This window comes from Malania oleifera, chromosome 4 (genome assembly GCF_029873635.1).
Source record: "Malania oleifera isolate guangnan ecotype guangnan chromosome 4, ASM2987363v1, whole genome shotgun sequence".
Classification (NCBI taxonomy): domain Eukaryota; kingdom Viridiplantae; phylum Streptophyta; class Magnoliopsida; order Santalales; family Ximeniaceae; genus Malania; species Malania oleifera.
The window spans coordinates 38,456,066-38,471,710 of record NC_080420.1 but is presented as its reverse complement, the minus strand read 5'-3'; the positions used below and the strand labels follow the sequence as shown (position 1 = coordinate 38,471,710).

The following is a 15,645-nucleotide window of genomic DNA, read 5'->3' as shown; positions in this document are numbered from 1 at the left end:
GACGAGGTCCCCTTATGCACTCGTCGACGAATTCCCTATGTTCATCAACGAGGCCATGTAAGAATTTTGGGTTATTATATCCAAAGTGCAATGTCGTTCGCGTTCGTCGACGAAGCCTACTGTCTCCTTCTATTTTGGTTTCCATTTCCCTCCCTTTTCATTATTTAAAAACCATTATTTTTTTTTTCGGGTCGTTACAATCTTGTTAAGGCGTGTAGGTTGAGGTCATCCCCGCTAATTGACCTTGTTGTAAAGGTTGAGGTTAGCCCTGTGCTAATTAACCTGATTGTAATTGGTGCTGCTCCACCCTTTAAGTGAGCCTTTAGTGGAATCCTTGGGCTTGCGAGCTAGTGGTGGGGACATTGGCACAGCTGGCCGAACCTTGATAACATATCATGTGTTTGTTTATATTTCCGCATTCTATATTTACTACACGTGTATGTTATGGTGTGAATGATGCACCTGATTTAAATTTCCATACGTTATATCTACTTGCGCATTTGGGATTGTATAGAAAGACCCTAGGTAGTTAAATCATATTGATTTCTAATTTAACCTAGGAGAAAAGTTTAAAATTTCAATTCACCCCCCCCCCTCTCTTAGGAATATACCAATTCTAACAGATTCTATGAAACAAAGCAGCAAAATTGCCTTTTCCTAGGCAACCATTACTAAAACAAGACTACTAGTGATGGTTTTCGGTTGTCACTAACAATAGACTATTAGGGATGAAAAGTTTTCATCACTAGTAGTCAATAAATTGTTGCCAATATTTTCACATGATAGTTTGAGCGGGAAACTACCTTTTAGTGACGAAAATATTAGTGACGAAGAAAAAACCGTCACTTAAAATGCCTTATTGGTGATGGATACTAGTTCCATCACTAATGCCATAACTATTAGTGACAAATTTAATATTTGTCGCTAATGGCGCATTATTAGTGACGATTTTTTTTTCGTTACTAATACTTTCGTCACTAAAAAGACCATTTTTTGTAGTGATATGTATAAGTTGTTATCATTATCTTTATTAGCATTTGTTTTGGTTGGTTCCAATCCTTATTATAAAATTTGTACAAGCATTACTTCAATATTTGTGTAAGGAGAAATATTCATCCCATCATTACTCAACCAACTTGCTTCCCTTGATCTTAGTGCTTGTTGGTCAACCATAATTTCTTACATAGATTTTTATTGTAGCGAAATGTAATTTTGGGATAAATTATATCCCCTAATTTTTTTTTTTTCATTTTAAGAGAAAATAATGAACTATCACATAAATAACCTTTGCTTATGAATCCATTTGTATCTTGTAATGTGTAACGCATCCCTCGCCACCCTGTAATCATGTCAATTCAATAATTATATCAATTTAATCTTTTAAAAGTCTCCACCCTTTTCCCCCCTTAATCATCATTGTTGATTGCATTGGAGCTCTCAAACATTCTTTGCACATTGGAGCCCTAATTACTTTTGTTTCCTTCAATTTAGTACCCATTAATCTTAGATTTGCACAAAGATTTGACAATATTTAGCAAATTGGCCAATTTACATCTAGTTGTGTTGCTCTTGCCATTTGAGTTAGTTACTCTACAATGCTACTTTCTATAATTCTTCTACACTCTTCCCAAAATTCTTTGTGTTTTATTATTTTTTTGATCTTCTATTATTTTCTTGGTCCAAGAACAATGTGAAAGGATGCGATCAATTGATTCTTCCTGCTCCAAGAATAAAAAAACATCTATTGACAAAAGAGAAACCTTTTTATATTTTTATTTTTAAAAGACTGTCCACGGTAAGGATCTTTTTGAGTGTAGCACCATATGTGGAAAAACAACTTAGTAAGGGCTTCTATTGTCCATATAAGTTTCCAAAGAAATTTTGACTCTAGATGGAAGTTTTCGACATCTAGTTCTTGGGAAATTATCAGACTTAAGCAAGGCAAATACATGGGTATGGAGTGGATATGGTATAAATTTCTCCCAAAAAAAAAAAATCTCAATGTGTATGTGGAAGGCTCAGTTCAATTGTATGCCGGTGGATACGTGCGTTCAACATTGTGGTATTTATCTTGCATCAAGATATGATTGTTGTCTTAACAAGAAGATTGAAACGCTCGACCATGTGTTGTGTTCAGGGGAGGTGACATCGTTTGTTTGGGATAGAGTTGCTTGTATTTTGAGCTTGCATACTTTCATTGTGGGAACCTGGTGGGGGCGTGTTTTTCATTGGTTTTCTTTAGCAAAAAAATCTTCTCAATGAGGCATTGTTATTGGGTTAATTCCCTCTATCATCACTTGGAGTCTTTGGCAATTTTGGTGCAAAGTTAGGATGGAAAATATGGTGGACTCTAAAGAAGTGGTTTGGAGATCCATTTGTTTTTGGATTTGGCACATTTTGATAAAGAACTCTGATTTGAATTTTGGGTTCGGGGGGTTTAATTTATTTGACATTCCTCGAATAGTTCCTTATAAACTTAGAAGATAGCATATAGTTGTTTGGGAGAAACCCCCAACAGTCTTTGTACTAAAGTTGATTGTTGATGGAAGCTGTAGAGGTAATCCGGGTTCATGTGGGGGTGGAGGTACTATTTGGGATTCCTTTGGCAAGCTTAAAGGGGCCTTTTCTTCTTGGTTTGGACAATGTATGAATAATGAAGCTGAGATTCGTGCTTTCCTCATTGGGGTGTTGTTATGTAAAGATTTGGGTTTTTATAATATATTTATTGAATGTGACTCTAATCTAATTTTTGATTGGATCAATAATGATAAATGCACGATGTGGTATTTATGGGATATTCGGGAGGAGATTGTTTCGATGCTTCAAGGTCTTCAGTTCTTTATTCGACACATATATAGAGAGGCTAATCGAGCGGCAGATTACCTTGCTTGTCAAGGTGAAGAAGGTATGATATATTGTTTTGAGGAGGGGATGAATTTCCGAGGAAACTTAGAGGCATATTAAGACTTGATAGACTTGGTTTCCCTAGCATTAGATGTTAGATTTGTGTAGTTTACTTGGCTGTTTGATTTAGGTAGGTTTAGTTTGGGCCGTTTAGTTAGGCTTGTTTAGAGTTGATTTTCTATTTTTTGTTTATGTTTGTGGTTAGATTTTGGGAGGGTTTTAATAATTATATGTAATCTCCTAGAGGCTTTACTTGTAACCACGATTTTCCTCTCCCATAAGTGAGGGTTTATTAATAAATTTGGGACAGGGTCGCTGTGTGGGTGGCTACCAGCTCTTTTTTGTTTTATTTTTATTTTTTAAAGTTTCCAAAGAAATTTTTTGTTGCTTTTAACTAGGGAGCTAAGGTGTTTACAGAAACAATTGACCTTGAATTTTGCATCCTTGCTCAAGACCCAAATGAGCTCTTTAGAATTGGCTTAATTTGAAACTGAATCTTATAGAGATTGTTGAAAAAATATATAAGAATATCAAGCTCTAAGAAGCATCTTTGCCACAAGCAAATCTGAAGATGGAAGGGAAAGAGGAGCTGAGCTGGGATTTACCACACAAGATATCATGCCAAAGAACACATTCTCCCCATTCCCCACATGAAAGTCGATGAGAGAGAATAATTTCTCCTATCCTTTTCTGATGTATCTCCAAACGTCTCTATTATGAGCTTCCTTTGAATCTTTTGAGGTCCAATCCTTATGATGGAGACCATACTTGACAACAATGACATTCCTTTAGAAATGATTTTTCTTTGTCTTGAATCTCTAAAGTTATTTCACCAAAAATGGCTTCATTAAATGGATCTAAGGTCAAGACCGACCTGTTGAAAAGGCTTTCTAGCCCCTAATTTAACACTATGATATTTGAAAACCTCACTCGTATTCTACCAAAGGAATCTTCTTTGGATATCCTCCATTCTCTTTGCAACCATACTAGCTAGGGATAGAGAATGGAGATATGAAGTAAACTGAAAGATTATATAGAGTACTCTTAATGATAGTGGGCTTGTCACCTTTTGACAGAAAGTTCCTTTCCTAATTAACTAGCAAGTTTCTTGTCAAACTTGCCAACAATAGGAGCCCAAATACTATTACTTGAATTGGCCATTAGATTTAATTAATTAATTAAATCATCATAAGTCATTATTCTTGACATTTTCAAAGTCCAAACGAAATCTAAGAATTGTTTCTTTTTAATTTCCAACATATTCATCTTCTTTATAGTAGTTGAAGGTTTGACCCTCAATGAAGGTTCATGTTACCCCTAGGGGTGGATCTTCTCTGGACACCTATTTGGTGGTGGCAGTAAATGATCTGCGCTCACATTTTTGAAACGGAAGTATAGTTTGCCAAATTCTTTGAAACTTCTTGTGTGAAAGAGAGGCAATGTGTTTATCTTTCATAAAGGAGAAAAAGTCATTTGTTCATGTAGTATTATATATGTGTGCTTGTTCTTAGGATTATTCAACTAAGGGCATTAGGCATTAGATGCATAGACATTTGTTGCAAAGATCTCAAGTACAGTCTCTTATGCATAGCTTTTATTTTAATGTTAGTCATTAAAATGTTCTTATTTTTCCCCCTTTATTTGATTAGAAGGCTTGGTTTCTATTGGTTAGGTTCTCTTAATGGCTTCATATTGGTCCACAAAGTGCATAAAAGTAGCAGTATGTGTACTTGGGGTGCCATAATCCTTAAAACTAAAAGAATGTATTCTCGATTTCATGGATAAATGGTTGTGAATTGAACTTATGGTCATTGAGAAGAGTAGTTATATTCTTTGCATTTAATTTGAAGTTACTTTATGCCATTTTAGTTCTTAGCAAAAACTATTTCTTTTGGAGTAATTCTATTTTTATTGTAGCTATTTGTTAAATATCAACTTTTGCATGATTAATGATTAGTTTGGTTACATGATAGTACGCCATTCAAATGGATAATAATTAGGAAAATTGGTTTATTTTAATTGTACTTTTTCAAACAGAACAAAGGATAGAATGCAAAGAAGATGCAACAAGTTCATGACAACTTGAATTCCTCAAGCATGAATATGAGCTCCAAATTGTTAGAGAATGAGAGCCTTTGATGCGTTGCGAAATAAGACCTTTTTATGGTCCTAGATCTACATTGTCATGGGTGTTGGTCTCATGCAATGACCAATAAAAACTTATATATAGGCAGTTGAGGGTTTTTTAGTTTTGAGAAATGAAAGCATTCAAGATGTCTCTACTAGGGTCCAATGTAAAATTAAAAAAAAAAAAAAAAAATGCATCATGAGTATGGTAGTTTCACTAGTTAAGTATTTCAAATCCCCTACTACCTGTTATATTTATGAAGACTAGACGTCTTATCTTATCCCATGTTTATATTGTTTAGTTATAAAAAATAAGTTAATTTTTTTTTTAAAAAAAAAGCTTAAACGCCAGGATGTATTGTGCCCCTTCCATAAAAATTGTGATGCATATGACGCATATGTTTGTATAAAGTCAATTTGCTTATACAGTACAATTTTACTATTTTAGTGGCAGGGGTTTGGGGGTAGGGGGATGGTGTCCCAATGGCATGCACGTTTTTTCTATCATTTGAAAGGCTAGCCTAAATATATTTAATTGAAAGATACTTAAAAAAATAAAGGATTATTTAATCCATTTATTGCTTAGTCATTAATTACAAGTTTAGTGACTTTGACCATATACCATGTAAATGGACAATCCAATCCATTTTTTTTTTTTTTAAATTGATGAATCATGTACCACATGTGTTACACAAAACATAAACAAAGGCTACTTAACCTATATCATGAGTTATATAATGCCCTTGTCTTGAGCTCAAACTGGCCAATAACATTTCAACCTTCAAATATATAAATAAGTTATTTTTACTTTTGAGCGATAACATGCATGCAAAGTCCAAATGTGTATATATATATATATATATAATATACCACTAACCCTTACTATTCATGTATGGCATACTTTGAAAGAAGCTACTAAAAATCCTCGTTTTCTGATAATCCAAATCTTGTTACGACAAAATCATATCCCATCTGTTGTTTCCAACTCCCAAGAGATTTTGACGCCATGTAATCACAATGGCCGTTTTGCTCTTTCATGACCGGCTCTCATCCTGCCATCCAGTAACGACAGCGGAAAAAAAAAAAAAAAACACACAAATCCCAGCCAGGGTTTTCCCATTTCTTCACTACGTTTCTTCTCATCACAACCCACACCTCAATCTTCCTCTGTCTCTTCCTATATACACCTCATCTTCTTCTTCCATCAGAAATGCCCAACGAAGAAGAACACAGAAACCCAAACGACAACCTATCAGATCTGGCAAAAGCCACCTACTTCGTTAGCTTCATCAGCGTGGGAACAGTAATCCTAGACTACAGCTCCATCCACTACACCCTCTGGTGCGCAGAGATTCTCCCATTCGCCGCCGGCTACCTCCTCTTCATCATCGAACTCCTCCACCTCCCCTGGGTATACACCACCGAGCTCTTCGCAATGTGCCTCATGACGATCCTCTCCGATTCCTTCTCGATTCTGATCACCGGATTGGCTCTCTTATCCACGGGAGCCAGCGGCCTCTCCCTCGCCGCCTTGCTCTGCCGGTTGAAGGGGAAAGCCCCGGGAAGCGAGGACTTCGGGCGCGTTTTCTCTTGCAGGGTGCAGCTGGTTGTGCTGCAACTTTTGATCGTGGTGGTTGTGAATGGTTATATGATGGTGGCGTGGGGGTGCCTTAGACGGAGAGGAAGAAGCTGGCACGCTGTGGGCTTAGGGCTTATGATGGTGGAAGGGGCTTTCTGCTGCTTCTGGTGCATTTCTGAAGCTGTGGGTCGGTGGAGAGAAGCTTGTAGGGAGAATGCAAGGGTTTCGCAGGAGCCACTTCAAGCAGCATAGTAGGTGATGTTTGAAGAAAAGAAAAAGAAGAACCATAAAATTTTGTTAGAGATGGTCCTTTTGTTTAGAATTTGCAATTACTCTTATCATGCATGTTGTGTTAGCATTTGGTGTTATTCAGAGAATAATTTATTTCTGTCTTTATTTGGCATGCACAAGGTAGCTGAACTGAAGCTGGACGAGATTGATGCAAAGTTGTATATGCCTAAACTACAACTTCCTTAATACTCACAACAAAATGAATCTTCATAATTTCAAGTACTAACATAATTCTCTAGTTGCCCAGCTGAGCTAGCTTAAGTGGTAAGAACGATTTGTGACTTTGGTATCCATAAGATCATTTCTTGAAGCATTATGTCTGAATTACCAAGAATGCATTAATGGACGGACGGACAATGGGCGGACGGTTTTTATCCCCAAATTTGGGGCCGCACCATAGTGTCCAAAAGTAGCGCAATAAAAAAAAAAACATGATACTCTAGCTTTTGTTAGTAAGTTGCAAATTTCACATAAAAGAATTTTCTTTCTTGTCTTTCGAAAAAGGATTGGATTCTCTCTATTATATACCATGTAATTCTTTTCACCCTTTTCTTCTCTCTCCTCCTTTTTCCTTTTTCTTTTTTTTCTTTTTGGTTTTGAGTCCGTTCAGATCAAAGATTTTGATGGGAGACAGGAAAGGAAAGAAAAATACCAAAGAAATTTCATTTTTCCATTGTATTTTCTCTCTATACCAAATAATATTAAAAATAAAAATTTATTTTAATTTAATTAAAAATTAAGAAAAATAAAATGTTTATGATACGTGGAATTAAAATATTTTAATTGATTTGCTATATATATTTTTTAAATATTTTTTCTTATTTTCCTCCATAACTAAACATGAAAAAGTGAATTCCTCCAGGGGCCTTTATGTTTTAGGCTTATAAATAGTTATGCTCACGTATTTTTTCCGTCTCTTATAGGTGAAAGACATTGAATGCATGCAAAATGCATATCGTCATGAAGAATTAGTGCATGCATAAAAAAATCTTAAAATTTTGATGGGACATATTAAAATGAACTCGTGTATTATGAGAAATGACGTAAATGAAAGTAATTCAGATTTTACTCAAATTGTAACAATCTGAAAAATAATGATATTTAAATAATAAAGAGGGAGGAAAATAGAAACAGTAACAGAAGGAGGTAGCCGACTTCGTCAACAAACGCTTCGCGTTCGTTGACGACGTTGCATTTTGGATGTGAAAATCCCAAGAATTTTCCAAGCCTCGTCAACGAACACAGGGGTTTCGTTGACGAGTGTTCTTCAGGATCTCGTCAACGAGGTCCCGTCTCATCGACGAGAAGATATCGAAGAAGATTTTTGGGAAGTGTGAAATTCGTCGACAAGTGTGTGTAGGTTCATCGACGAACTTTTTACAGGACTCGTCGACGAGGTGACGTGGATCGTTGATGAATCCCACAGTATAAATAGCCTAAATCCGGGTTAAATGCATAATTTTTCAGCCAAATTCACTCTTTCTCTCCTACGACTCCACCTCCATCTCTTTTCGATTCGGCCTCGTAATTCGCCGGATCGACGATCTGAGGCCACCACGATGCTCCTGGGGAAGTTCTCCCTAAGTTTGCCAAAGCAGATCGTCGATGGGATGGAGTTGGATTTCATCCTAGATTTAGGGTAAGGTCTTTTATTTGAAATTAGGCTTTTCGGCAGTTGTAGGAAATGACGTAAATGTAGAAATTGTAATATTTTGTTATGAGATTTATGGTTTTCAGGGTGTTGAGTGGAAAACCTTGCAGGTGTAGGACCCGCTACAGTAGAGAGATTTTAGCAGAAATCAGGTAAGAGAAATATGCTATGCTAGGTAGTTTTAGAATGATTTTCAATATGAAATGTATATTTTACCAGATTATTATTCACAGCATAAATTTATACAATTAATTAATTATGTATTATATGTTTTAAATTATTGTGAGGTTCGAGAATATAGATATAGTACAGAGACATGCTTTACAGTATTTTTCAGAGTTATGTTTTACAAAATATACAGACAATGAATATATTTTTAAGAAATTACAAAATACCATGATTAAACAGTTTTCGGTACCATGACATACAGTTTTACAATTCATTTCAGAAATACAGTTTATCACAGTGTCATGGTTAATACAAATATTATAGAATCATGGTAAAATAGATAGATTGTATATAGCAATGTATTATTTAGTATCAAACCTTGATGGATCAGATAGCAGAGCATGGTACCGTTGCTATATACAGATATTCAATATAGAGTGCAACCACCTATTCAGATAATACGTGGTATGTAGGTCGATCAAATGCCCAGGAGCGGACATGCTCCCCATCAGATATGGGTTGAGGAGGGCTGATCAGACTGATAGAGTATAGTGGTTTATTCCTAGTTGGCCAGCCAGAATAGATCCCGCCTTCGGGCCGGACAACCCTATCATGAAGGGTTAAATCATGACATACAACCATCCAGGGAAGTTTTTAGTTATTATTATGTGTATATACAGTTTTATAGTAACAGGGGGCGTACTTATGTATAGTAGAAGTATTATGTATAGAAACCTAAAAATACAGTTATGTTAAGCAACATGAAATGGTGGTTGTTATATTATTAGTACTATATTTTCAGATTCAGATATATGTGTTTATATAGAAACAGATCTTCTCAGTATTGTAACTCATTTGCCACATACTAGCAACAATATATTTTGTCTTATTGAGCGTCGTCTAATCCCATTACCTTAACATTTTTCAGGTAAACCAGATAAATGAGCATATCAGGCTCATAGATAAAGGGGCTTCAGCATTGCTTTGCCAGTAGAGTGAGTATTTTTGAGAGTATGCATGTATAGCCTTAGCCAGTTAAAGGTATTTTGGGAAGCCGTCATATATGTATATTTTAAGGATCCTTTTAGCACTCTGGTATTGTATATTTTCTTGATGGTGTTTATATGAATTCCGCTTCTTGCTGCTTAGGTTGATGGATTGGTTTGATCTAGTAGGTATCAGAGCTTTATAAATTTTACAGTATACACACACACACACACACACACAGAGATATATATATATATATATAAGAAAACTCCAGTTAAATAGTAGGTCGTCACACAAATTTTGTACATTTTTTTGTTCAACTCCATTCCCAACTTATTTCATTTTGTGAACCATTTCTCTTACATAGAATAATAGTAGATAATGTTAATGTTTTAATTTGAGCAATACTTTATTAATCTTAGAAACAGTTATGTTATAAGTGCCTCTATATAAATATTTTTTCTTTGTAAAAAGTATTCATGACTGAAAAAAGAAAAAAATATATGTTTGAATGGTATTAAGAAAGAAGTGTTTGTGAAAAAAATTAGAAGCACATACAAGTTATAATTCTATTAAAAAAATATTTATATGATATTATATGTGCTTTATTCTCAGCATCAACTTGATCTTATTTTATTGAAACTTAACTAAAATTAGTTACAAAATAAATTTAAAATATGCATGACTTATAAGTAAAATTTAGGTTGAAAAACAAACATGTGATTTTATTCCAAAATTTTCTCTAATCATTAACATATAAAAAATGATTTTAGATAGTGATGAATATCAAGAATAGGAGAAAAAAAAATGGAGGATATGAGTTTCAAAGAGAGTTGGATCAAAGGAGAAGGCATAAGAAATTAAATATGCTGTATTATTTTGATGTTTTTCACATGAGCTATTTATATACTTGTTGCTAAGGGTTGAGATCCTAAGTTAATTTTTATTGATGATATAGTAGATATTTGCATAGGTTCCATGAATGTTATAGGCATAACGTTGGACCACAAAAATTGTTGTACTCATCTTATTTTCTTTAAATTTTCTTTCAATTTGTAATGTGTATATGCGTAAAATGAATTATTCAACTACAACCAAATAAGCTATCTAGAATAGACAATCACTATATTTGTAGTAAATGGTCTTTGTGCTAATTTTCAACTAGAAGAATAAGGGCATTTCCTATCACACATACATCAATGTCAAGTGCTAATTTCTAGTTTCATTGCAACAAGATGGATTCCAATGACCAACGCTACATTGAGAAACGGCCATGACTTCCCAATAGGTATCGAGATGTTACGTTCCTCGTTTTGTTCAAAGGTGCTTCTTTGAATGCTAAGAAATGGCCAAAGTAGTAAACAAAGTCATCACATTGAATCTAATTAATGGCCCTCTAGTAGTATTTAGCATTGCTCCCATAGCCTGTGCAAAAAGCAAACCATGAAAAATGAAAGAAGCCCAAAAAAAGTATCCAAAAGAATGGTTTGGATGCTGTTAACGTGTATTAGGCTTTAGACTGAAACCCAACCCTTATTTACTTGTACTCTTATTACTTGTACTGCACTTGTACTGCACTCCTATTTACTTTTACAACACTTCGTGTCTCCTATATAAATAGACACTCATGTATAGTCTTTTAGATAAGAAATACAATAATACTTGTTTAGTATTTCTAACATGGTATTAGAGCCACTGCTCTTACCTTTTCTTAGCAGTCTTGTTTTCTTGATGTTACTCCTTCCCTATCACACTTCCACCACCATCAAGGAACCACACCACAAACCACTGCATCATTGGTCGTTGCCGAACTCATCACTCCAATCAAGCTTCTGCAGGTACCATCAAGATTGTCGTTTTCCAATCTACTCATCAGTGGAAACAAGGATGTCATCGCAACTCACACGTTCCTGCATGCGTTGCCGCCATGTTCTGCTTCAGAGTCTACGCGCCTCACGCGCCAATCGCCTGCTGCCTACACGTGCTCCACGCGCACGCCTGTTTCATCCTGCCACGTTAGCCTTAGAGGACATCATCATGCCACATCAGCATGCCACGCTAACTTGCCACATCATCACAATTGACCGTTGACCTGAGCGTTGACCAGCTTGTTAATCGTTGACTTTGACCATTGACTTTTCCATGGTTGACTTTTTCAGGCTAGGTTCTCCTCACCCAGTTTTTTATGTAGATTTCATTTTTGCAGTCTATTTTTGCATATTGTGTCTCTAAATGGATAAAAATGACATTTTGCTTCCTCGCCCCATCAATACTACATTGGAGGGGACTAGAAATTATTTATCTTGGTATGACGCTATGCGCAGTTTTCTTAAGGGTCCATGCGTTGGCAATATTGTGCTCATTCAATCACTATTCCTGTCAAGGGGGCAGCTAAAGAAGCTACTACATTCACTGCTTGCATAGCTGAATGGGATAGTCATAACCATATAATCCTTACTTGGCTCCAGAACACGTCCATTCCTTCCATTTCCAATATATTAGGCAGCTTTGATGATGCAAAATCTGCATGGGATATGTTGGCTAAATGATATTCGACTTCTCACGGATCCTTGAAATATCAATTAGTGGTTGAGTTGCATCAACTCTGGTAAGAACCAGGGCAATCTATTAATGACTACTATAATTAGCTTCCTTTCCTTTGGGACCAAACTGACTTTTCTGATCCAACTTGGGCATGCTTAAAAGATGCTCAACAATATGCCGTTGTTTGAGATGAATTCCATCGCTATGAGTTTTTGATGTCACTTGACAAAGCGTATGAGCCTATTCGAGGTCAACTTCTTAATCGCAATCCTCCTCCCTCGCTTGATACTATTGTAAATGAGTTAGCTAGAGAAGAAGGTCGTCTTGCCACCCTTCAAGCCTAGAATAAGCTAAATGTTTTGGCTATTGCTCCCTCTACTCCCACAGAGCAACCTTCGCAAGTAGGGTTTGATGCCTCTAGCTCTAGCAATCGTTGCAAGCAGTCCAACAAAAAGTTTTGCAACTATTGCAAGCGTCTTGGCCACACTATTGAGACTTGTTACCGTTGCAACAAATCTCCTACCGCTGTTGCCAATTCTGAGTCTACTCTACCAATGCCTTTCATCTTAGCTGAGTCTCAGTCTTCTGGATCCACTATCCACCTCTCCTTAACTGAACTATAGGACATAATAGCTCAGGCTATTCGTATGATTGGTAATGCATCTCTTTCCATTACTCTCTTAGTCTTTCTTGGTAAGTCTCAATCTTGGCCTTTTGATTCTACTTATTGCAACCATATGACACCTCACTCATCCTTATTTTCTAAACTTGAACCCGCACCACACACTCTAAATATTCATATACCTGATGGTTCCACTTTACATGGCAATAGTCTAGGGTCTGTTTTGACCTCCAACCTTTCAGTTCCTGAGATCTTCCATATACCTGACCTATCCTATAATTTATCCTCTATGGGACAATTAGCTGAACTAGGTTATCGCCTTACCTTTGATTATTCTGGATGTATTGTGTAGGATCCAAGGACGTGGTAGGAGCTTGGGATTGGTCCTAGAGTTGGGCATATGTTTCCCATGGACAACCTTCATCTTCCACCTGTTGCTCTTGTTTCTATTGCTGCTGCGGTTTCTTCTTTACCTTCTCTTGCACTTTGGCATCCTTTTCTTGGTCATGCACCCACTTTTCAAGTACAACATTTAGCTTCTAGGGTTCTGTTAGATCTGTGTCCAAAGATAATTTTGATTGTACTTTATGCTAGTTAGGAAAACAACCAGCTTTACCTTTCAATAACAGTGAATCTGGCACTAGTATCATTTTTGGGTTAATTCATTCTGATGTTTGGGGACCTTCTCTTGTTACTAGTATTGGTGGATCTCGATATTTTGTTATCTTTATTGATGATTATTCTCGTTACAGTTGGATATTTCCCATGAAATCTTGTTTTGAATTGCTATAACTTTTCAAAAGTGGTTGAAACACAATTTTACAAACGTATCAAGATTTTTTGATCTGATAATGCTCTTGAATATACTTGAAAGTTAAAGTGTTATCCAAAGAAGGGGGTGAATTGGGTTTGTAAAAATTCTTTTAAGTGTTATTACAAATTTTTAGCTTTTTGTATATTTAAGAAAACACACAAGAATGACTTAATTTTAAATATACCACAATCCAAATATAAACCAAATATCAATCACAAGCCAACCAATAAACAATCAACCAATCATTCAATGCTTAATCAATTTGTAAAGCTTTGTAGCATATTCTTTATTTTTAGTGTTTAGCTTATAGCCCTGTATGTATGATTTTTAAGCACTTCTTTTAATCAAGATTTCTGCAAGCGGTTAATCAACGTACTCCTTTGAAGGTTTCCCCGAAATATTAACCAACATACTTTCTTAGATCAAAAGGTCTTCTTCAATCTTAGTTTTAGCAACCCTGCACTTTGAAACACAATTTGTATGTATGTTGAAATTTAAATAGAAAAGGGTAGAGAGAGTGAAACCGAGATTTTTTACAAGGTTCAGCTTATCCCCAGCCTACGTCCTCGCCTTAGACAAGAATAGGTGTCTTTGCTTTGAGTCCTCTTGACTTGAAGCTTGAGTCAACTTTAGGTCTTTAAATGCTTTGAATCTTTTTAGTCCACTTGAGCTTCCTTTGGATCACCTTGAGAACGAGTATCACTTTGTGGTCCTTGGTGATCTTTGAACTTGCATTTCCTTTGATATTTTGAACTTTGTCATTTAAGCATTCTTGAAACATCATCACTTAACAGCACATGTTAAATCAACCTTCATTTGTTATCATCAAAACAAGATTCAAAAGCCATGTTAGGCCAACAATCTCCCCCTTTTTGATGATGACAAATAAGGAGCAAAGATGAGAGATCCTTTGAAAATGGCTCCCCCTTACAATAAGCATTCTTTAAAAAAAAAAAAATGAAAAATGATGATTTCAATTATGAGTAAGTTCAAAAGTAATGCATAGTTAAGTATATTTCATACAATTAAGTATATTTCATTATAGCTCATTGCATGTATATATTTGCATTGTATTTTAAATCATCTATATACAATTAAGTATATTTCATTATGGCTCATTGCATGTATATATATTCTTTTACTCCCCCTTGCTATATGCCAAGATTTATATATTTGCTCTATGCTCATGCATTGTTGCTTATGCATTGTATACTCATGTTTGCTCTCAAAATTTCTCCCCCTTTGACATCATTCAAAAAGTATTGAGGAGCATAGACACAAAGTGGTTTAGCATATTAAAAGCATAGGCATATTTAGAGCAAAGTCATAGTACACAAGGTCATAAATAGAGATTACAAGCCCAGCCAAAAACAAGAGCAACATAAACAAATACACAGAAAGTGTAGCATCATCATCTTTTTCTTTAGCGTCTCCGTCATATCCTTCCTCTTCATCACCTTTTTCTTCATCTTTTTCTTCATGTACTTCCTCTGATTCTTCATCATCACTCCGAGGAGTAGAACTAGTGTCCATAGGATCAACACCGTGGGATGAGCTAGCCTAATATTTTTCAATACAAGTAAGGCATTGATCAAGTGAGGAACAGGTAGAGTGAAGTGAAGATACATCCTCCCGAAGGGATTGAAGTCCCAATCTCATATCTCTATTGAAGGTGAAAAATTCATGATGAAAAGGAATGAACCATGAAGGCGTATAAGTAGGAGGTCCTTGGTCTTGAGCCAGAGGAGGAGGAGGAGGTACAACTGCTGGTGCTCTTTAAGGTCTTCCTCTTTTTAAGAACCAACCCTTGTCATGCTTTTCATAGCCCATTTGCTTGAGGGTTGTGGAGGTAAAGAGGTTATATCGGGTTCTTTTTATTAATGACTTAGAAGGTGTGGTAATGTCAAGCTGAGCAAAGATAAGATTTAATACACCTCCATAAGGAAGTGTGGCACAAG

General features: G+C 35.8%; 1 protein-coding gene across 2 annotated transcripts in view; it reads left to right on the top strand.

The window, feature by feature from the left end:
* LOC131154593 (protein SPIRAL1-like 2) overlaps positions 1-4,536 on the top strand; it is a 93,198-nt gene extending 88,662 nt beyond the window's left edge. For both annotated transcript variants that reach the window (XR_009136520.1, XR_009136521.1), the window contains exon 4: positions 4,341-4,536. The gene's annotated coding sequence lies outside the window, so the exon portion shown is untranslated. The remainder of the gene's footprint in view (positions 1-4,340) is intronic.
* Positions 4,537-15,645: the final 11,109 nt, after the last annotated feature.